This window comes from Dromiciops gliroides, chromosome 2, assembly GCF_019393635.1.
Source record: "Dromiciops gliroides isolate mDroGli1 chromosome 2, mDroGli1.pri, whole genome shotgun sequence".
Classification (NCBI taxonomy): Eukaryota; Metazoa; Chordata; class Mammalia; order Microbiotheria; family Microbiotheriidae; genus Dromiciops; species Dromiciops gliroides.
In genome coordinates this window covers 387880418-387903854 of record NC_057862.1, presented here as the reverse complement: position 1 = coordinate 387903854, position 23437 = coordinate 387880418, and positions in this window count along the sequence as shown.

Sequence of the window (23437 nt, the reverse complement as noted above, 5' to 3'; positions counted from 1 at the left end):
AAGAGGGGAGGAAGGAATGCATTCTAGGCATGGGGGCACAGGCCAGGAGATGGGATGCCAAGTTCAGGGAATAGCTTGCAGGCCAATTTGGCTGGAATAAAGAGGGCATAAGGGGCACTAATATGAAACCAGTCTAGAAAGGAAAACTGATGTCAAATTGGGAAAGGCTTTAAATGCCAGGCTGAGGAATTTGTATTTATCTTAATAGCAATAGGGAACCACCAAAGATTTTTGAGCAGGGAAGTAACTTCATAAGACCAGTGCCTTATTAATGTTATTTTCATTGCTGTATGTGAAAGAGGTTAGAGAGGGGGACAATTAGAATCATGGAGAACAATTATGAGGCTATTACAATAGTTCAGGTGAGAAGTGATTAAATTGCTTTCAGGATCAAAGAGACAATATTTGTAAACCACTTAGTACCGTGCCTGACATGTAATAGACACTTAATAAATGCTTATTCCCTATTCCCTACAGTAGAGGCTATGCAAATGGAGAGAAGAGAGTGGATGAAAGAGATATTTTGGAGGTAGAATGAATAGGATTTAACAACTTAATGGATTTGGGTGTTGTTCATGAAGGAAAGTAAAGAGTCAAAAATGACATCAAGGTTAAGAAACTGGGTGACTGATAGGATAGTGGAGCATTCAAGAGAAAAACAGGAAATATGGAAGAGGGACAGGCTTAAGGGTGAAGATAATGATAATGACATCTTTTTAATACATGTTGAGTTCCAGATGCCAATAGTGTCCCAGGTGGAGCTATTCAGTAGGCAGTTGATAACTTGGGACTAGAATTCAGAATTGAGATTATGGCTGGATATAAAGATTAGTTAGTTTTTTGCATAGAGGCAATAATTTAATCCATGAAAACTATGAGATCACTGAAGGAACATGAGTAGAAAAGAAAAGAGGGCTCATCATAGAGCCCTGGGAAACACTTAGGGGCAAGGGATAAATGATGACCCAGTAAAAGGAGACTAAGGAGTTACATTGAAAACCAAGGTAAGGAGGTAGGAGAACCAAGACAGAGCAGTGTTGGTGAAGCCAATGGAAGAGAGAGTATCCAGAAGAAGGAGTTGGTCAAAGATATCAAAAGCTGACGAGAGGTCAAAGAACATAGACTGAGAAAAGGCCAGTGGAAAAGTGAGGTAAAGTATTGTTATAGGGAGGACTGGAGTGGAGTTACCAGCAAAGGGTTGAAAAGTAGGGAAGTTAAGGAAGCAGAAGTAGTTTTCCTGGGAAAGGAAGAAAATAGGACAATAACTTTATCCTCCTTGATCTCTCTCCAACTTCTGATACTATTTACTGCCCTTCCTCTTGGACACTTTCCTCCTTTGCCTTTGGTGACATTCTATCTCCTGTGTCTCCTGTTTGAGTGCCCTTTAGTCTCCTTTGCTGGATCATCTTCCATGTCTGACACCTTAGCTTTAGAATTTCCCAGGCTTTAGGTAAGCTTCCTCTTCTGCTTTCCATTTCTCTCTTTTCATCCTCTCCCCTGGTGATCTCATCTGGTCCCATGAGTTCAATTATCATCTCTTTATAGATGATATTAAAATTCACATGTTCAGCCCTAACATCTCTACTGCACCATGTCTAGCATTATCAACTACCTGCTAGCTATCTCCTTCCCCATGTCTTGAGGGCAACTGAAATTCAATGTGTCCAAAATGGAACTCCTCTGATCATCTCATTTAGTACTTTCTTCAATTTTCATAGTACTATACTTATTTGTCTACATTTATTATCCCTCAACAGGAATGGCTTCATTTTTGTTTTTGTACCCCTAGTGCCCAAAATAGTCCCTTTCACACAATAAATGTTTGTTGAATTGTTGAATTGGTTAATATTGGTCTCTAATTGAGACACACTATCACCTGCTTCCTCTCTGCTTCTGAATGTCCCAAGGGGTACTGCATCATGAAGTGCTTTTTGTGGGGGTCCCAAGTTAATCTCTGCTTAGCCTTTAAAGATTTTCAAAGCCTGGTTACAACATATCTTTCTGGTCTTGTACATTATTCTTTTTCCCATACCCTGCCATCCTGTTAGACTAATATTTTCTCTATTCTTCACATACATTTTGTTTCTTGTCTCCACGTTTTTATATGCACTATCTATACCCCATGCCTAGAATTCACTTCTTCCCTCACCTCTGCCTCATCAAATCTTTTTCTTTCTTCAAGATGTAGCTCAAGCATCACTTGATATATGAAACCTTTTCTGGCACCCATAACTTCTCCCTGAAGTGACTCTGATTTCGTATAAATAATCACATGTAACATTAGCATGGTATTTTAAGGTTTGCATAGCACTTTGCACATATTATCCTATTTCATCCTCACAAAGCCCCTGAGAGATAGCTGTTATTATCTCCATTTTATAGCAAAGTAAGGCAGGCACAAGTTAAGTGACTTGCCCAGGGTCACAAAGCTAATAAGTGTCTGAGCCTGGATTTTAACTTAGCTTTTCCTGACTCCAGGTCTAGTGCTCTATTCACTGTGTCACCTAGCTGATTATCTTTTATTTAATTATATTTATTCTGTATACAATTATATGTGTACTTATTGCCTCCTACACTAATATGTAATCTCATGAAGTTGTGGTCTGAGCTAGAGACTCACCAATCAGGAGAGTGGGCCTTAAGTCAGAGACACCTTTAGGATAAGAAATCTGTGGAGTAGTCTTTCAAATATTTCCTTCTTATTTTTTCTCTCTTTCTAGCCCTCTCCTACTTTCCTCCACTCTGGAGCATAAATATTTCTCACTACCATTACTGTTTTTTTTCCTCTCTAAAATCTGAAAGCAAAGCCTCTTTCGGTGTGGTGTAGTGGAAAGAACACTGGTCTTGCAGTTCACATGACTGTGTTTAGTTTCTAGCTCTGCTATTTATTAACTGTGAGACGGGAGAATAACATATCTGGGAAACAGCTTCTTCATCTATTAAATTAGGGATTGAATTACATGATTGATCTCTTAGGTTCTTTCTAACTCTAAATACCATGATCAATGATTTTCTGAATAGTAAGTGCAATAATATTTTCTTTGTTTTTTTGTTTGTTTTTCGGTGGGGCAATGAGCGTTAAATGACTTTCCCAGGGTCACTTCATTCAACCAGTTGTACAGTTGTGTCTTTCTCCATTGGTGTTCAGCACTATGAATGGTAGGAACTCCCAAGATGGAAGATATAGATGATCCAGGGTTGGAATTTGTTAAGTCAAGAAAAATGGTGAATAAAACTTTTCAATTAAAAAAAAATATATATATATAAAAAGAATAATGACAAAGGATTTGAGAGGAAAAGACAGAATGGGTATTGGAGGAGGGAGATAGAAGGAGACATAGAAAGATAGCAGGCTATTGAATAACTATGTTTGATAAATTGGAAAACAGAAATTACTTAAAGAATGGGAAAGGTTAAAGCATTTATTGAAAGCCTACTATGTGCCAGTCATTGTACTAAGTACTTCACAACCATCTTATTTGGTCCTCACAACAACCCTGGGATGTAGGTGTTAATATTATCTCCATTTACAGCTGAAGATACTGAGGTAAACAAATGTTGACTTGGTTCATGGTCACATAGTGTCAGAAGCCAGATTTGAAGTCAGGTCTTCCTGACTCCAGGCCCAGTACTCTAATCACTACACTACTTAGCTGTCTCTTATTTGATTAAAAAACAGAAACAAAAACTGGGAAAACTGTAAAGAAACCTGGCAGAAATTAGGCTTCAACTAACACCTTAGATTATATTCCACAATACATTCTAAATGGATATGTGATCTTAATAGTAAAGATCTCATAAAAAAGAAGCAAAGCAGATCATATAACTCTCTCATTCCTATGGGTAGGAAAAATAGGAGGTTATGAAGAGAGGAATTTTGGAACACCAGGTCATGAAAATATAGTTATGGGCAATTCAGTTATGGGCAATATTGAGATCAAGGGGATGGATGACCTTCCCTAAGGGGACTGAGGTGCAATGAAAGTTCAGGTCATTGTAATTTAGGAGGCTAATGAACTGGGAGACCAGAATTTGGGGTGAGATTTCAATGTTTCTTTTGAAATCCCCAAGCATGAGGGAAGGATTTTGGTTGGAGATGAAGGCTGTGAGACAGGGATTATTGAACTCCTTAAGAAGGTGAGGAAATGAGCTAGAGGCCAGTAGATGTCTACAACAAAAAATGGGATAGGGTGACATAGATGGAATGAATGAACTCTAAACTGAAGGGTGGTGGTAGAGGGAGAGTCTGAAAGTGGTGATGAAGAAAAGGGAGTAAAACCTCTTCTTTTTTTTGTGGGTAATTGTGTGAAGGGAGTCTGAGAAAAGGTGCTTTTAGTACTAGAGAGGGTGACTGAGGATGCAGCATTTCTTAGGGAGAGCCTAGTTTCTGTGAGTAAAAGGCTAAAATAGTATGAATGAATGAAGCATTTATTTAGGGCTTAGTGCTGTTGTTCAGTCATGTCTGACTCTTCATGACCCCATTTGGGATTTTTTTTTTTTATAGTTAGTCAATTGGGGTTAAGTGACTTGCCCAGGGTCACACAGCTAGTAAGTGTTAAGTGTCTGAAGCCAGATTTGAACTCAGGTACTCCTGACTCCAGGGCCGGTGCTCTATCCACTGCACCATCTAGCTGCCCCCATTTGGGATTTTCTTGGCAAAGACTGGAGTGTGTTGCCATTTCCTTCTCCAGCTCATCTTATAGATGAGGAAACTGAGGCAAACAGGGTTAAGTGATTAGACCAGGGTCTCACAGCTAGTAAAAATGTCTAAAACCAGATTTGAACTCAGGAAGAGGAATTTTCCTGACTCCAGGCCCAGGACTTTATCCGCTTGCCAAATAAGACTTAGTAGATATGTGCAGATCTCTATTCAAAGCACTGGGAATACAAATATGAAGGTAAGATAGTTCTTGTTCTCAAGGAGCTTATATTCTAATGGGAGAGACAACACATATATGTCATATTATCATACATTTAGAGATGCAAGGGACCTCAGAGACCAAATTTCATTTTACAAATGAGGAAACTGAGACCAAGAGAGGTTATGATTTATTCCCCATTTGACCTTGGGTAAGATAAACAGGTAGTAAATAGCAAAGGGTAGATGTGAACTCAGATTCAGTGACTCCATGCTCACCACTCCTACTACACTATATTGGGGGTGGGGGATGGGAAAGAGGTCTAAAATGAAGGGATGTTTCTTTCATGACAAAATAGGGGAAGTAAATGAAGTCCAGAGAAGGCAGTGCAGCAAAGGGGTGGTGAAAGGACAGGGCCACAGCTTCAGTAATTTTCCTGTAGTCAACTCAAAAAGCCTAGTCATATTTTAAGAATGATTTTTCCACCCATCATTTGATCCTGGGGTTTGTTTCTCCAGAGAACTGTCTGTTGGTAAAGGGCATGATTGAATGATAATGTGGCTGGGGAGTCTGGTCCTGATTAATAGGCTCTTGTTTATCTGGGGAGAATTTTGATTACCAGTGGGTCAGTCAGCAGTAGCCAGTCTGTGATCCCAATGAGCAGAACCCAGACAGCCATGTCACATGGACTCTAAGTCAGCAACAGGTACTCCCAGAGATGCCTCTGAAGTAACAGTGATTGGTCACTGACTAGCATGGATGATTCTTATAAAGATAAAAGCTTTGATCTACACAGGAAGCTTCCACATCTGGCCAAGACTCCTCAGTTTAGCCCAAATCGTATTAAAATGTAATTGGAAAATATTTAACAAAATAAAAAGTTATAACAAATCATATACAATGTTAATATATGGTTTTCTAAGTCAATATACAGCCCATAAGAATCCTTATGTATATGAGTTAATGGCCCACTGAGTTTCAGTTTGACCCCACTGGTCTAGACCAATAGTCCTATTTTCCATGTTGCCAATCAATAGGTATAAACTGGAGAGCAGGGAGGAACTTAACTCCAAACAAACAGGGACAGAACTCTGTGGGTTGTGAGAATGAAGAAGCCTAAGGAAATCTTCCATGTAGAGCTTTTAAAATGTGATGTCCACTCTATGCTCCAGCCAAATTCTAATGTTCTCTATTTCCCAAATAAGTCCTCTCACTTTCCTGCCTCCAGATCTTTGTTCAGGCCACTTCCTATGTCTAGAATATTCTTCGCTTTACCACTTTTCCCATCTCCCAACTCCTTTCCTCAAAGCTTCTTCTCAAAGCTTTCCCCAATCTTCCAACCAGAAATGATTTCTTTATTTACTACCTGTTTGATCATCAATACTTACAGTACACATTGATTACCCAATCCTAGTCCAAGGCTTCTTTCACCATACCAATTTGCCTCTTGGCCAACTCATATCTTCGTAGCCAATGGGGTGATTGGAGATCAGTTACTCCTATACCTAGTCAGGGTCAGAATCCTTAAAGCTCCCTTAGCTTCAAAGTATGAATTAGCAGTTCCCCCTTGTGGTCTGTTCTAGGAACTGCAAATGGTGGTGGTGTTGAGAGTCAATGCTTGCCCACTGCTCAGAGCCTCCAAGTGACAGTGGATTGCATTTTTCCAATGATGATTTCCAGTGGTGACAATGGATAGAAACAACTGCATTTTTCAAGCAACTCAATTTTCACCTGCTCTGTGGCCTGCATAGTCATGTGCAATTAGATGCTAAAAAAGGACTTTCCAAATGAACAATTAGCTAACCACTTGAGTTTCCAGAGAACTTGAAGGGAGCTAATGCAAGAATTAGATCTGAAAGGAACCAGCCTCTTGAAGTTGTTTTGCTGATAAAAGACTCCAAAGCATAGAAAGCAACTCATGGTTGATCTCCTACTGTCTTTTCACTCTAGGCAGGTGGGGGATGTGTGGAAATGACAGGAATAGGGAGAGTTTACTGATGCCCTGGACAAAGGGTATCCAATTCACTAGCAGAGAAGCTTGTAGGGTGCCAGCTGATGGGCAAACCACACAGAATAGGTTGGTAAGAATAGGGAGACAGGATTCAAAGAGCAGATCCTGTGGCCTGGGATCAAACTGAGGATCCCATTGCTGGGTCTTTAAAACTGCTAAAAGGAGTTAGGAGATTTGAATTAAACACTTGTTAAGCACTATGCACTGGGTTTTGTTCAATCTTGAAGTGGAAAGCAGTGAGTAAAGCTGTACGAGGTGGGAGATGGGGACAGCTGAGGTACCTCTTGTTGATTCTGAAATCCGTGTGTTTGCTGCATACATTTGATTACCGTTTATATAATTCTATTATAGTCTTGTTTTAACTATTCATAGAGGCTTAAATAATTGAGACTAGCATCTTTAAAAGGGTGAGACAAAAAGGAGTTTCTGAGAGATACGGCAGCTGAGCCAAGATTCTGATTGGATGTTCTCACAAAACCCCTCTAGACTAACATCTGAGTGATACCACCCACAAGGGGGAGGAGCTTTTGGCTCACTGAGCAACAGGGTTTAGTTATTGCCCCAAGGTGCTCCCTAGATGTCGGGGTGAGGGGTGAGGAACAAATGGACATAGAGCTCATAGGGCAGGTGGGTATAAGAGTTTTAATAGTGCCTAATTTCTACCATTGGATAGGCTTATACACATGGTTACCAATACTCCCTGGTTGCTCCATAAATGATTACGAAGCATTATCAGAATAAAGGCAGTGAAGTAAGAAGAAACAAATGTGTGTATGAATCCTGGAACTCAGTGAATGCAGTTGCCCAGAAACAAGGCAGACAGAAATCAGGAGGGCATAAATACCAGATGTAGTTGGTAATGTTCTTTTCTTTTGGGGGGGGCAGGGTAATGAAGTTTAAGTGACTTGCCCAGGGTCACACAGCTAGTAAGTGTCAAGTGTCTGAGGCTGGATTTGAACTCAGGTCCTCCTGAATCCAGGGCTGATGCTTTATCCACTGCACCACCTAGCTGCCCCTGGTAGTTGGTAATTTTCATATCCCATATAGTCATCCAGGTGGTGCAGTAGATAGACTGCTAGGACCAGTGTCATGATACTTCATGCTACTGTGTCATGCTACTGTGCTAGAATGTGTTTTCTACAAATTGAGTCTTTAAAAAACTAGAGATTAAAAAAGGAGGTAGAAGGAAGGGAGGAAGAAAGGAAGGAAAGAAAGAAGAGTGCATTCCAAAGAGAATCAGGAGAACATTTCCTACAATAATAACATCATCATAGAGAAAATAAGTTGGAAAGTCTTAGAACCTCTGATCAGTGCAATGATCATGCATAATTCCAGAGTACCCATGATGAAACCTGCCACTGACCTCTTCCCAGAAGGGTAATGGATTCATGATGCAAAATGAGACATACCTTTTCCGAATGTGGACAATATGGAATTTGTTTTGCTTCATTGTGTTCATTTGTTATAAGAGTTTTGCTTTTTTTGAAAAACGGGGTAGGAGAGTTGAAGGGATAGAGATAGGCTACCAAAAAGGGGGGGGGGATCATTAAAGCATCTTAAGAAATGCAAGGGAAAGAACAGAAGGAAGACCAGAAACAGTCATTAACAAGTTGGAAAATTTTGAAAGTTACAAAAGAAAAGTAAATTGTACACAAGAAAGATTTGCAGTTTTATGTACAATCATCTCTTGATGTTCTATTATACATCTGGAAATTCCCATTTTTTGGTGTTTAAATTCAGAATCAAGTAAATTTTTAAAGAGTGCATTCCAAGTATGAGGGGCAAGCTACACAAAGGAATAACGGTAAGAGGTAGAATGCTAAGTTCAGGCCAGTTTGGCTACAATATAGAGAACATAATTTCAATGGGCAACAATATGGAGGGTGTTTATTCTAGGCTTGGGGAATGGTCTGTGAAATATGTGCAGAATAGGAGTGGATGTGGAAAGCATTTTCCATCATGAGTCTTTTGGAACTGTCTTGGATCATTGTATTGCTGAGAAGAGCTAAGTCTACCCATCACACAGTGTTGCTGTTACTATGTACAATGTCTCCTGGTTGTGCTCACTTTACTTTGTATCAGTTCATGTGTAAGCCATTCCAAGTTTTTCTGAGATCCACCTGTTTGTCATTTCTTATAGCATACTAGTATTAAAAGATAAGTTTGAACCACACTGTAGAAAACTTTGAATATCAGAGTAAGGAACTTAAATTTTATTTTATAGACAATAGGCAACTATTGAAGGTTTTGCTGGGAGTGTCTCCTAAGTCATGAATTCTTTTGCCAACACTATTTACCCTATTCTTCAGATCAGTTATTTATTTTTCTTCCTGATCTGACAGTTCCAGAAACATCCAGGAGAGGTGGTAGGGAGGGACAAAGGGAGAGAAGGAAGAAGGGAGAGAGGAAGAGGGAGAGAGACACAGAGAGAGACACAGAGAGACAGAGAGAGAGCCAGAGACAGACAGACAGACAGACAGACAGACAGACAGACAGACAGACAGACAGACAGACAGAGACAGAGAGAGACCTAAGGAAAGTAGATCAGATCAGGAATCCTGTCACTAATAAGATGATGACCTTGGTTAAGTCATTTAACATTTGTGGGTCTCATCTCTCAAATAAGACAATGTACTCCATAAATGTCGGTTATTATTATTGTCCTTGCCATCACCATAATCATTATCATCATCACTATATATCAAGATAACAATGCTCTGACTCCTTCATGGAATTGCTGTGTATGAATGAATGTGAGTGAATAAATTAATAAAAAAGCATTTATTGAGTGTGTTCTATGTGACAGGAAATGTGCTAGGTGCTGGTGATACAAAGATTTAGAAAGAGATAGCCCCTACACTCAAGGAACAGGGGACTGATGGGAAAGAACACATATGGGGAGCAGGTGACCAAGGATGGGGGTTTTGTTCCAATGAGGTGGGAAGTGAGTAGGTATAAGGGTCTGGGTGAGGAGTATGTATAAAGGTTCGAGAAGGGAAGGGAAGTCCAGATCTCAGTTTCAATATGAGAGGGTGTCAGTTAAAATGAGCAGTGGCAGGCAGATGGTGGAATGACTTGGGTAGATGGCTGGATGGGATGGGAAACTGAAGCAAGGATGTTGTCAAGATGTAATAAGCTGCAATTAATAACATTTTCTCCTGGAGCAAAAAGTTGGAGAACCGTGGGGGCAGCCCCACAAAAGAAAGCCCCATCATTGATGCAGCTGCGTCAGGAGTAGCAGCCTATCCTCAGGGAGTGCAGTCACAGTCCTATGGGTGTAGTAGGGGAAGGTGGCCTGGGAGAGGGGGAGCCTTATGCATAAGCATCTCTGGGAGCTGCTGTGTCACATGGTAGGAGAATGAATGAAGAAAACAAGAGCATTTATTAAGTATTATGATGTGCTGCCAGGCACTTCGCTAAGCCCTGGGGATAAGACATCAGCAAGCAAGAGAGTCCCTGCCCTCAAGACCCTTGAGTCTAATAGGGGAAGACATCACATATTGATAGGAAGCCAAGTAAAGGCTTAGGTGAGGAAACGTGACCTCCTCTGGGGCTGCCTGTGAGCATGTCTTCTCTGCATTCAAAGTATCTGGGATTTCATCAGCTGAGGGAACTCTCTCCACAAAGACTCCATTCCACCCATAACTCAGTAGATAAATTTTATGGAATAAACTGAGGCACCTGGCATTTTAAAGTGACTTGCCTGGGGCAGCTAGGTGGTACAGTGGATAAGGCACCAGCCCTGGATTCAGGAGGACCTGAGTTCAAATCCAACCTCAGACCCTTGACACTAGCTGTGTGACCCTGGGCAAGTCACTTAACCCCAATTGCCTCACAACAACAACAAAAAATAATAAAAAAAAATAAAGTGACTTGCCTGCCTTCACACAGCTAGTGTCAGGTAGAATTTGAACCCAGGTCTTCCTCGCTCCACTCTGAGGACTTTAATCACTATGTGCCTCTATATTCTGTCTATAATTCATTGAAAGAACAAAATCAAACAGCTTCTTGTAAAGAAAGGCCAGGAGCCTTTTTAATTGAAGTCAGCATGATAGAATGACAAGATCATTAGATTGTAAGTCAGGAATCCTAAGTACAAACTTCGAGTGAAATCCTTCCTCTAGGATTCACGATGGGACCTTGAACAGTCCCTTCCCTTCTTTGAGCCTCAGTTTACCCTTGCGTAAAACAAAGGGGGTGGCCTTAATGGACTCTAAAATTTCTTTCAGCTCTGAAATGCAATGCCTAATCACTGTAGACATCCTTATCCTTTTTCTGCAGAAAAGGATAGCAAACACAATTTGGAGGGAGGGGTTGCCCTTTAGGTTTCAATCAACCCAGGCTACCCATAGGGCTCCAGTGGAATCTTGGAATCATTAACAGAATCTGAGATCAGGGCTTTGATTAAAAAGGTGCTTTATTTCCCCCTGGCTTATTCCTGAGCAATGATTTCAAAAGCAGTCAGAAGTGAGCTGGGCTCTGAGCATGGCCTGCATCCAAACCCTAGGCAGCTCCCACTCCCTTGCTCTCCCTCCTCCTCCTCCTCCTCCCTTCCCTCCTTCATAGGCTTGGAAGAGACACCTGCAGTGCACATTGATTGCCTGATTAAAGGGGGGGATTGATTGGCTCCTGATCTTATTAGCATATAGTTAGCAGTGACCTCCTCAGTTTGGCCTCCTGAGCTGGCAATGACCTGGATGGATCATAGAGCATGTTTAGCTGAAGAAGGACAGGAAATCAGTAAGCAAAGAGGGGTAGGGATTGAAGCCCAGTGTGGGAAAAATAGCTTCCCAGGAATACCTAGAAAGACCGTACTTGCTTCTGTGAAGCCACTGCATCCTAAGGGAGGCATGAAGTGTAGACCAAGAGCCAGGGACCGGACATTTCTCATCTGCCCCAGCTTACCATGTGACCTTCAACATGTCACCACTTCTTTGGGGGTCTTGGTTTTCATATTGTCAAATGGGGAGAAAGACCAAGATCTTTTTGCCTTCTATTTTCTCTCCCTTCTGCCCTTTCCACATTGGGGGTCAAAAGAGAGGAAAAGGAAAAAAAATCTTGTAACCAATACAAAAAGATCTTTTGGAGATCTCCCCTGACAACCAGAAGGTGGAGGAACCCCTTCATGCTGCCATCTTTTGTATTTATCCTCCATAGTGCCTAGCACAAAGCTAGGCACAGAGATATTCGATAAACACTTGTTGAATTAGATTGTCAGGTTCTAGCAAAGGAGGGGCAGAGCTAAAATGGAAGCAGCTCCAAGTGGGGGAAGTAGGACCAGGAAGTTATGGAAAAGCAGATTTGGGTTAAATATAAGGAAGAACTTTTGTAGTTACACTTCAGACCATAATAGAACTCTCAGAAAGGAGCTGGTCTACTGAAGTAGTGAGTTCTCCATTACTTGAGGTCTTCTCACACCAGCTACAGAGCTTCATGTCACAGAGGCCATGGAAGGGATTCAGGGCCTTTTCAGGGAAGGGTTGGAGGCCTGAACAATAAGAGTTCCTATGTCTCTTGATTTTTTCTGGTTCTTAAAGCAGGTCTTCACTAGAACATTGTGGGACAGGCAGTGCAAGTTCAATTATCTTACATAGGAAGATAGAGAGGTGCTCGAGAGGGTCATTGACTTGCCCACACTCATGGCTGGGAAGGGCAGAATCTTCCAACCATGTCTCTGACTTCAAGTCCAGGACTCTTTCCTTTAGGCCACACTGTTTAGAGTTCTTACAAGTGCTGAAGTTCTAGATACATTGCCTCTCTCCATTTGTTGTTATTGAGTCATGTCCAACTCTTCATGACCCCATTTGGGGTTTTCTTGGCAAAGATACTGGAGTGTTTTGCCATTTCCTTCTCCAGCTCATTTTACAGATGAAGAAACTGAGGCAAACCAGGTTAAGTGACTTGACTAGGGTCACACAGCTAGTAAGTGTCTGGGGCCAGATTTGAACTCAGGAAGATGAGTCTTCCCAACTTTAGGTTTGATGCTCTATCCACTGCACACCCCCCACCCCCGAGTTTCCCCTCTTCATAGTAGCATTCTAATTCTTTGTGAATGGCTTTGTAGAGTGGAAAGAACATTGCTTTTGAAGTTAGTGGACTGCCATTCAAATTCTGACTTTGCTATTTATTCTTTGACTTAATTCAGTTAACTTCTCTGGGCCTAAGTTTCCTGAGGAAAGTTGAAATAGATCATCCCCAAGATCCCTTCTAACTCTAGATTTTGTGTGTGTGTGTGTGTGTGTGCATACATACACATATAACACACATATGTTTATGTATATGTGTGTGTGCATGTATACAATAGGTATATCTGTACACCTATTGAAGGGTACTGTGAATGACAATTGGTGCAACCCCAAGGGGGGTTGAGAAAGCAAGAGAACTACTCTGGCTGGCAGCCATGAAGGTTCCCTGTGAATTGGACAGAGCCTCCTATTAGCTGAAAAAATTGCCACTAGCCTCAGGCCACATACAGGACAGCATTTCTGGAACCAGGCCTCACAGTGAGAGATACCATCCTGTTTGATGTCCCAAGGGGAAGGGCCAGAGGTGATGGCACCACAGACTCACAGATCAAGCAAATTTAGAGGCCATCTAGTCCTACCCCCACATTTTACAGTCAAAGAAACCAAGATCCATAGAGGTTTAGCAACTCTCCCACAGATAGTACTTGTTAGAGGTAAGATTTGAACCTGGGTCCTCTGGCTCCAGGGCTAGGATTTTCTACTATATTGTGTTGGGAAATGGAGCCTGGCAACTTTGACTCTTTCAGAAAAGGCAAATGGCCTCTGGTCTTGCACAAACCTTGCTGTGGGTGGAATAGACCCTCCCCTGGGGAGTGTGGGAGGAGAGTCCCCAGGTGTGAGCCAGGCTGGCTATCACCCTGTGGGATGTCTAAGCACTGCTGCTCCAGGCAGGACCAGCTGCTGAGGGCCTTTGATAAGTGGGCCTGTGAAAGCTTCCTGCAAAGTCGCAGCCCTTTGAAACGTTGACTAACGAGTTTTTTTTTTTTCTTCATAAGTTGAGTGAGTCAGTAGCTTCATATAGGATTCCCATCTGTTTGCTCCCAGCCGCACCAGCCTGATTGCAGGCCTCTGGCCAATTTAAAAACCAAATGAGTTTGATGGGAATTTATGAATTTGCTTGGCCAATGGTTTAGGGGGTGGTTTTTGTTTTCTTATAGAGTAGAAGGGGCCTCCTCCCCATTTTGTCTTGGGTTCTGTCTTTTCTTGTGCAGAATGTGGTCTCTAGAATAAATCTGGAATAATGAAGTAGAAGGTGCAGTGGACCAGGGGAATGATTTTAGCTGTCTGTAGCTGCATTTCTGGGGCCAGGCCTCACAGTGAGCATTATAGCATCCAGCGTAGGGTCCTCAGCAGGTAGACCAGAGGTGTTGATGGAAACAGAGATGGTAGGCTTAACTGTAACAATATCCATGAAAATACTTTGAAACCTACATAAGGGGTAGAACCCTTTCCAAAGGTAGACAAAGGCACAGGCATTGTTGATCCAGTGGCTCTGTGCTACCCAACAAAGGATACAATGATCCTGGCACCCAAGGGCTTGCAGAGTCAGGCTCTACCCCACATTTATGGCATTGTAGAAGACTACACCCCTTCCCACCCTTTTCATGCTCTGCATTTTAGTCAAGATGGACTTGCTCTCCATTCTCTCTTCTTATCCTGCCCTCTATCATCTCTATGCCTTTGTTCATCACACCCCCATCTCCTCAATGGACTCCTTGGTCTCTTGGAGCCCATTCCTTCCTTCGAGGCTCAACAGGGCTGTCACTTCCTACAGGGAGCCTCCCCTGATACTCCCTCACTTCCCACACAGGAAATAGTGCTCTTTTGTCAGACCTTGGCCACACTCTCTTTGTACTTGTCTCTCTCTCCTTTGCACCAAAATTATTTATGGACTTCACTTGTTGCCATTCTTCCCCCTCCTTTATCCCTCTCCTAAGTTCCTTAAGAGCAGGGTGTGTGTGCGTGTGTGTGTGCGCGCACACGCGTGCATGCACATGTGTGCACATGCATGTTCTATCTTTGTATCCTCAAAGTCTAACACTGAGCCCCACATACAAAAGACAAATAAAAAATGTTGGATGAATAAATTATCATATTAGAAATTAGGGAGGCAGGGTGGGGCAGCAAAAAGACAGTTGAATTTGGAATTAGAGGACCGTGGTTCTCATTCCAGTCCTACTATTTGTTCCCCGTGTGACTCCAAGCAAATCACCTAACTTCTCTGGGCCTCAGTTTTCTTTTCTGTAAAATGAGAGGGTTAGACTAGATGGCCTCTGAGGTCCCTCCCAGCTCTAGGTCTAGGGTTCTACCATGAAATATTGCGAAATAATACTTCAGAAGACCAGCACTCAGCTTTCCTAGGCCCACTCTGTGGTCCCCAGGCATTCTGATGGAAGGATTGAGCTAGTGTGTCTTTGTGCCTTTTTCTTTATGCCTAGAAACCCTCCTCTGAGCTCACAGGTGGCTTCATTTTCTTTTCCTGAAGAAGAGATGTCCCAAGTCAGCATCTGCCAAAGGCAAGCAGAAGGGACTGGAGCCCTGTGGGGATCTGGAAAGAGTCACTGGGCTGTCAGAACAGTTTGCTGCAGGGAACTCTTTCCAGCCCCTGTGACCTCCAGGAGGGGATTCTGCTATGCTACTCCTGTCAGCTTGACCCGCACAATGCAACTTTTAATTGCAAAGGCAAGGTGTTTCGGAAGGACTTAGAAGACTGAAACCTGCAGCAAATCCCTTATCTTCTCTGGTCTTTTCACCCCTTCATAAAACCATAAACTCTAAGAGAAACAGCTTTAGATCCCAGTGAGTCCAACCCTTACCTGAAATGCTGTGACCCTGACAAGGCTCTCTTAAGTCCCCTAGTGATGGAGAAATCAGCATTTTCCATGGTAGCTTGGATTGTTAGGAAGTCTTTCTTTATATTGAGCTTCTGTTTTATGCCAGTTAGTCTTAGTTTTGCCTCTAAAGCCAAGGAAAGGGAGGCATCTCTCTTTTCCAAATAGCAACCCTTCAAATAGATCAAGACAGTGATGGTAGCACCCCTCCCCTTCCATCTATCATCCCTTTCCTAGGATAAACAACTCCCAGATCCCTCAACTGATCATTACATGGCAAGGATTTGGGTCCCTTCACCATCCTGGTTGCTTTTTCCTGCTTGTCAGCCTCCCACATAAGAGGTAAGGTCTTTTATACCTTTCAGACGCGAAATGACCAGGGACAAGGTTTATTCTAGAGGCCAGATTTCTAGTAACGCAGCATACGACCAGCAGTCTGGCTTTACTAGTGATGTATATTGAGCTGGTGGTCAACTACTAATAGGGACAGGTCTTTAATAATTCCTTTTGTCTTCCTGCCACATCATTTCCCAATATTATACCCTCCCTCCATAGGATGAACCCTTGTAGCAAAGAAAAACAGTGAAGCAAAACCCACCACAGCAACTACTTCAAACAGTGTATATAATATTCCACACTTGTAAATCCACTATCTCTGTATTGAGCAGAAGGAAATGTGCTTCTTCAGTCCTCTGGAATCATGGCATTTTAATCTGAATTCTAATGTCTTTTACCACCATGTATATTGTTCTCCTGGTTCTTTCATTCTGCATTGTTTTTGTCATTTTTCAGTCGTGTCTGACTCATTGCAACCCCACTTGGGGTTTTTTTTTGGGGGGAGGCAAAGATACTAGAGTGGTTTGCCATTTCCTTCTACAGCTTATTTTACAGATGAGGAAACTGAGGCAAACAGGGTATAGTGACTTACCTAGGATCACCATATAGCTACTAAGTATCTGAGGCCAGATTTGAATCCAGGGAGATGCATCTTCCTGACTCCAGGACTGGTACTCCATCCACTGGGCCATGCCACCTAGCTGCAGCAGTTCAAACACATCTTCCCATGTTCCTCATTTGCCCTTGCTTATGGTGCAACAACATTCCAAACCCATTCACATGTTAAAATGTGTTCAGTCACTTGTGGGATTTTTTTTAAAACATAAATTACTCTCTAGTTCCAACTTCCCTATCCTATATTTACATAGTTAATTTTTTTTTTTTTTTGGCGAGGCAATTGGGGTTAAGTGACTTGCCCAGGGTCACACAGCTAGTAAGTGTCAAGGGTCTGAGGCCGGATTTGAACTCAGGTCCTCCTGACTCCAGGGCCCGTGCTCTATCCACTGTGCCACCTAGCTGCCCTGCCTAGTTAATTTTTTGAAAGCATGAAATGGATTGATTGATGGATTGGAGTTTCCCTTTCTCTCCTTGCCTTAACTAATTCGCTTGGGAGCCACTGATGACAAGACAGGTCTATGGAAGGCAAAACAATAAATATTATCAACCCTCTCTCCATCCAGTCAAAATTTGCTTTGAGAAGATGTGAATGACTCCTAATGGTTTAGTTTGTTTTGGATTTTAGGGGGAATTTCTATTTGAATAAGGGACAAGAAGTCTTATACCCAAAGGAATTATCCAGAATGGTAGAATTCCAGGCTTCAATGGCAGGTAGAGGAAGATTTTGGTAGGGCTAGGTATTAGTAGTAGTAGCAGGCCTCCGTCAGTCGCAGACGACCATGGATCAGTGCCTTGAAGAGCCACAGGTCACAGTGTGGCTGTGCTGGAGTGTCCTCTCCAGGGCGATGGCTTGGGCTAGGGCTAGGTAGGCTATTTAGAATTAAGAAACAAAAGGGATCAAGGGCTTGCACTCTTTAAAAAAAGCCACATGTGGGGGCAGCTAAATGGCACAGTGGATAAAGCACCAGCCCTGGATTCAGGAGGACCTGATCTCAAATCCAGTTCAGACACTTGACACTTACTAGCTGTGTGACCCTGGGCAAGCCACTTAACCCTCATTGACCTGCAAAAAAAAGAGCCACATGTATTCTTTATTCGAGAAGAGAATGGTATTGGATGTGGTGAGCACTAAATAACATGACCAAAAATGAAACTGACTATGTAGTAGTAATAATAATAATAGCTAACATTTATATAATGCTCATGTGCCAGGCATTGTGCTAAGTGCTTTTTAAAAACAAATATTATCTCATTTGATCCTCACAACAACCCTGCAAGGTAGATGTTATTATTACCCCCACTTTACTGTTGAGGAAACTAAGGCAAACAGAGATTAAGTGACTTGCTCAGGGTCACATAGCCAGTCACTATCTGAAGCTGAATTTGTTTTTTTTGTTTGTTTGTTTTTGTGGGGCAATGAAGGTTAAGTGACTTACCTAGGGTCACACAGCTAGTAAGTGTCAAGTGTTTGAGGCTGGATATGAATTCAGGTCCTCCTGAATCCAGGGCCAGTGCTTTATCCACTCTGCCACCTAACTGCTCCCTGAATCTGAATTTGAACTCAGATCCTCCCCAGTCTAGGCCCAGGCCTCTATCCACCTAGCTTCCATACAGATAGGAAACATTTCAGCATCAGATGTTTGTGTTCAGTGAGGCCATCAATTAATTAGAGGAAAGATCAAAATCTACACCAACTCTGAAGAAAAATAAAAAGAAAAGAATATATTGAAGTATGTAAACTGCCACCTACTCTGCCAAGGCAGAAGACTGGCCTTGCTGATGAGTAATAGTCGCAAGCCAGAAGGGCAAGAGAGAACAAGGGAAGAAGCCAGAATCCTAGATAACCAGCAAAATAGATAATTAGACTCAGCATTGGCTACAAGTTCAAAAAGTTAATAAGCATTCAACCATTCCTGTGCCTTATCATTTATATCAACACTAATGACCTGAGGAAATACTTAAGGTTGGTAGTGAGGCCTGCATTCCCACTTCAATTCAAAATCCTTACTCAGGCTAGCCTGATTTTTTTTTTTTGAGAACCAGTTTCCTCTCTCTCTCTCTTTCACACACACACACACACACACACACACACACACACACACACACAGAGTATTATAGTGAATTAGCTTCCACAAAAGCTAATGGAGGCCCAGACATGTTAAGTGAATTAGCCGGGGTCATATAGCATCTCAGCAGATGAGAACTGATACACATACCCAGAGCATCTTCTAAAGCCAGACCGCCCCTCCTCTGAACCTACCCTAGGGCCCAGGGGGTGAGGATCATTCTGTCCTTGGGACATGAGGACACATGAAAGCCAGCCTATAAAACTATCAGAAGGTCTAGGGAACAAAGAGAGAGAGAGAGGGAGGAGCCACATCTCCAAAGCCAGAGCTCAATATTCTGGGTATCAATAATATTTTCCAGGGCTTTTCAATATACCTATATAGGAGAGCTCTTTTGGTCAAATAATCCAGCTGAGACATACCTAACTAAAACTATGAGGAAGAAAAAGACAATGGAGAATGAATCTATTTCCAACATTACTTGGTGGGACCTTGCCTGGTTGGCCAGTTGGCTAGGTTCCAGGACAGCCATGGACAGGTTGGCCTTCCCCAGAGAAAGGGTGTAGCAGGAGGCTTAACCAGCCACCTAAAAGGGTTATGTATAAGTGTGGGAAAGCTCTGTCCCTCAGAGATTAAAAGCCAAAATTGAAATTGGAGCTTTCCAGAAAACTTCAGCATAGAGAGAATAAAGAAGTAGAGGGAAGGACATGTAGAGAAAGAAGAGTGAGAAAGAGGAAAGGGGAGAGGCAAAGAGAGAGGGAAGGAGGATGAGATGGAGAGAAAGGGAGGAAGAAGGAGGGAGGGAGAGAATAAGTAGAGAGGGAGAGAGAGACAGAGACAGAGAGACACAGAGAGAGAGCTTTCCCAGTTGCCCTCCTCTTAGCAATTAATTAGTCTCTGTGTGAAGTGGCTGCTAACCATGTACATGTAATCACTGTGAGGAGGAGAAAGTCCTTTTCTATTAAATAGCACAGGCTTCCTCGATGCCATTTTCCGCTGGGGTTTGCACCACCATTTCAATGTGAGAAGTAATTAGTGCAACTAAGTGGCAGCTGTTACCACGTCTCTTAATTTCCTCCTACCTAGGCAGCTGCCATTGTCTGTGGCTGAGCTTAGCGAGGAGGTTCCTGGTGCTCACCACTCACCACTTCCAGGATGCCTTCCCTCTTGGTGGCCCCCTCAGACCTTGGTTTTGGACTCAGGCTCCCCAGCACTTCCCGATCTTGTTGTCTGACGGCTGCTCTCTTTTTCCTTCCCAGGATTCCAGACCTACCCTCAGCCCACCACCAGTTCCTAGAGGAGCCTTGAGCTCAGATGAGCTTCATTTCAGCACCTGGGCTCCACCCAACCCTTGACTTGAATGACATACCTGCAGGAGGCAATGGAGTCTAATGGAAAGAGCGCCGGATTTGGAATCACCAGCTGCGTTCAACTGGTAGGGTCTCCAGTAAGTCCCTTCCTCTCTGACCCACACCTTCCTCATCTTTAAGATGAAGGGGTTGAACCAGAGGAATTCTCAGGTCTGCTCCAGCTCTAGATGGAGTCCTAGGATCTCTGGGGATGTCCGCCCTCAGCCTTGGTCCCCCTCCTTCATTACAAACTTCACCTTCTTACGGGAATTCCACACCTCACTGGATCCTACTGCTGGGTTCTGCCTGCTCCTCAAACCCCCCTCCACAGTCTGGCCTCCCTAGGAGCCCTTCCCCTCATTGACCCCTGTGTGACACCAGGGGTGACACCATCTGGGGAAGAGATGTCCGTTTGGCTTTGGGCTGAAAGCTTTTGTAAACAAAGCATCTTCAGGGGACTTAAAAAAGCCCGGTGCTTCTCCCCAGGTTTGTTTGATGGGTGCCCTCTCTCCCTAGCTTTGGCTCTGCCTGTGGGCTTATGATATTGCTGATACATCCTGTGCTCCAGGACTTCTGAACTGACTGTTTCTGGGTGAGCTGTGTCAGTGGAGATCCTGGGCTTTTTAATAAATCTTTTTTTTTTTTTTTTTTTGCAGCAAACATTCTTCTGAGCTGGTTTGTATTATTGCTGGAGAGATCCCTCTGGATTTGGATGCGAGTAGAGACATCCCGATTCTATTGCACCATTTCCATAAGTGCCAAATTTAATGCAGACTTCAACTGCCTCTGAATTCCAAAGCCACAACTCCTGTCTACTTCCATTCCTGAAAACTGGGGTAATTAATTTTTCTTGGAGAAACATGTCAAGGTGTTTCTCAGCTACTCATTGTGGCTGCTTGGAATGCCCTTTGGTTAAAATGCTGGGTGCGGGGCACCATTTCAAATCACAGAACCACAGACTATTATAGTGGGTGGGGACACTAGAGATAACTACCTCTCCTCTCCCACCCCCATTTTATGGAGGAGGAAACTGAAACTTAGAGAGATTACAGGAGTGGAGTGAGGTCACCCAGGTAGTCAAATATGGTAGTAAATCTGGACTGGAATTCAGGTATCCTACCTCCCAGGCCAGGGCTCTTTCTACCATACCACCCAGCTTATCTGGCTGTGTACTGGCTGTTAGGAGATAATTTACATACTTGGAAACCTGTTTCCTCACTTCATTTACAGCTCAGAGAAGATAATTTCAAATTGTGTTCAAGGGTACAGGAAAATCACATTTACAGATCTCAGCATGAGGGGGTCAAAACTGGAATGGAGAAATCAGTGAAATTGCATCTAATTTATATGCTGTCCTTCAGATAGAAGGATAATATGGCTGTTCCACCATTTTTAGGACATGACATCCCATTACATTATCTTATTTGACCTTCCTAACAAAGCTGTGAGTTGCCCATCCTCATTGTTATTGTCATTGTTAACATTATTACCCCATTTCACAGATGGGGAAACTCAGGCCAGGTGAGCTTAAAGTGATTTAACTGAGATCACACAACTACTAAGTCACAGACTTGGGAATGAAATCTAGGTCTTCTGGCTCTAAGTCCAGTGCTCTACCAAGCTGAGCTTATTGGGTCTTTTCAGTTGCTGTTGTTGGACCTATGATTTCATGTATCCTGGTCAGGAGGTTCTCTCTGCCCATGAAGGTCAGCAGAGTTGCCCAGGTTCATGAAGGCAGGGTACATATATGGGTCAGGGGTTCACCATGAACCCAGGTCTTCCTGCCTCCAATGCCATTATGCTCTGTCCATTATGCCATGCTGACTCCAGAAGGGTAAAACAGAGCATGCTCTTTAATAGGAGTTTCCAAAGGTGTATGCATAGATATGTATGCAGATATGTATACATATATGCAGATATACAGACACATATAGGCACAATGCATGTATACATGTACACAATACCATGTTTATGCGTAGGTTACATGCACACACACATATAATATACACACATATGTAATTTAAATTGTAGAAGCTGAATCAAATGACAAATATGTAGAGTCATTTGCTTCTTAGCCTAGTTCTTGTTATACTTGGGAACAAATTCAGTATAATAGGGTGATGGTAAGAGAGTGTGATTTTAAGACAGAAGAAGAGAGTGGATTGAATTCCAGTAATAATACCTATCCATAAGCTGAAATGTGAAAAAAAATCGCTAGTTTCACCAGAAGCCCTAAAGCATGATTCCATTTTTAGGTAGCCCATGGTACCCCAGCAAGCACTCACAGAGCCCAGTTGGAAGATACCCTCAAATATAAAGTGGTGACAAACCCAGCTGAGCTAGTTGGCCACAACCATTTTAGGAAATCTGCATATTTTTGGTGACTCAGACCTGAGAATCTGTGGTAGATTATTTCCAAAAAAGCAAGAGATAGCCTCTGCTCCTAGAAAGGCTGAGGTGGGAAGGAAAAAAAACACACACACACCATCAAACCCTTGAAGAATAATCTCATCTCTCTTAGAATGTGCCTCTGATCTTGCCTCCCAGATTTACTAGAGGATTAGGCTAAACCAGCCATGCCTCCCTAAGTTTCCATTTCAATCAAGGGCATCATTACCTCTTGAGTGACTCGGGTTCAAAACCTTGGTGTCATCCTCTTCTTCTTCCTCTCCCTCACCTGGTCCCAGTCAGTGGGTTCCTAAGTATTTTCAATTCTATTTGCATACTATCTCCCGAATTTGTGCCCTTCTCTTTACTCACCAAGCTTTCTCCCCTGTTCAGGGCTTTCTCCCTTCTTACCTTGTGCTCTTTCAGTAACCTCTAAATTGGGCACACAGCTTCCAGCTTTTCTTCTCTCCAATTTGCTCTCCCCACAGCTGCCAACATACCTCCTGTAGGGTTAGGCTAATCATGGCTCACTCCCCTTCTCTGAGTGATTCCCTGTCATCTATAGGCTATAATATAAACCTCTCTGCTTGGCATTTCCTTTCCAGGTTCATTGCCTATCACTCCCTTTCATGAACTCTTGGTTCCTGCCAACCTGGATCACTCACCATTACCCCAAACTGGCCTTTCATCTTCTCTTTTGATGTCATTTTGCAAGACTATTCTACATGCCTGAAATATACTCTCCCTTTGACTCTGACAGCTAAGTGGGACTGGAATCAGGAAGACCTGAGTTCAAATCTACCCTCAGACACTTACTTGCTGTGTGATCCTGAGCAAGTTATTTAACCTTTGTCTCATTTTTCTTAACTGTAAAATGGAGGTAATAATAGTACCTACCTTCCAGGGTTGGTTGTGATAATCAAATGATACAATATTCGTAAGGCATTTAGCAT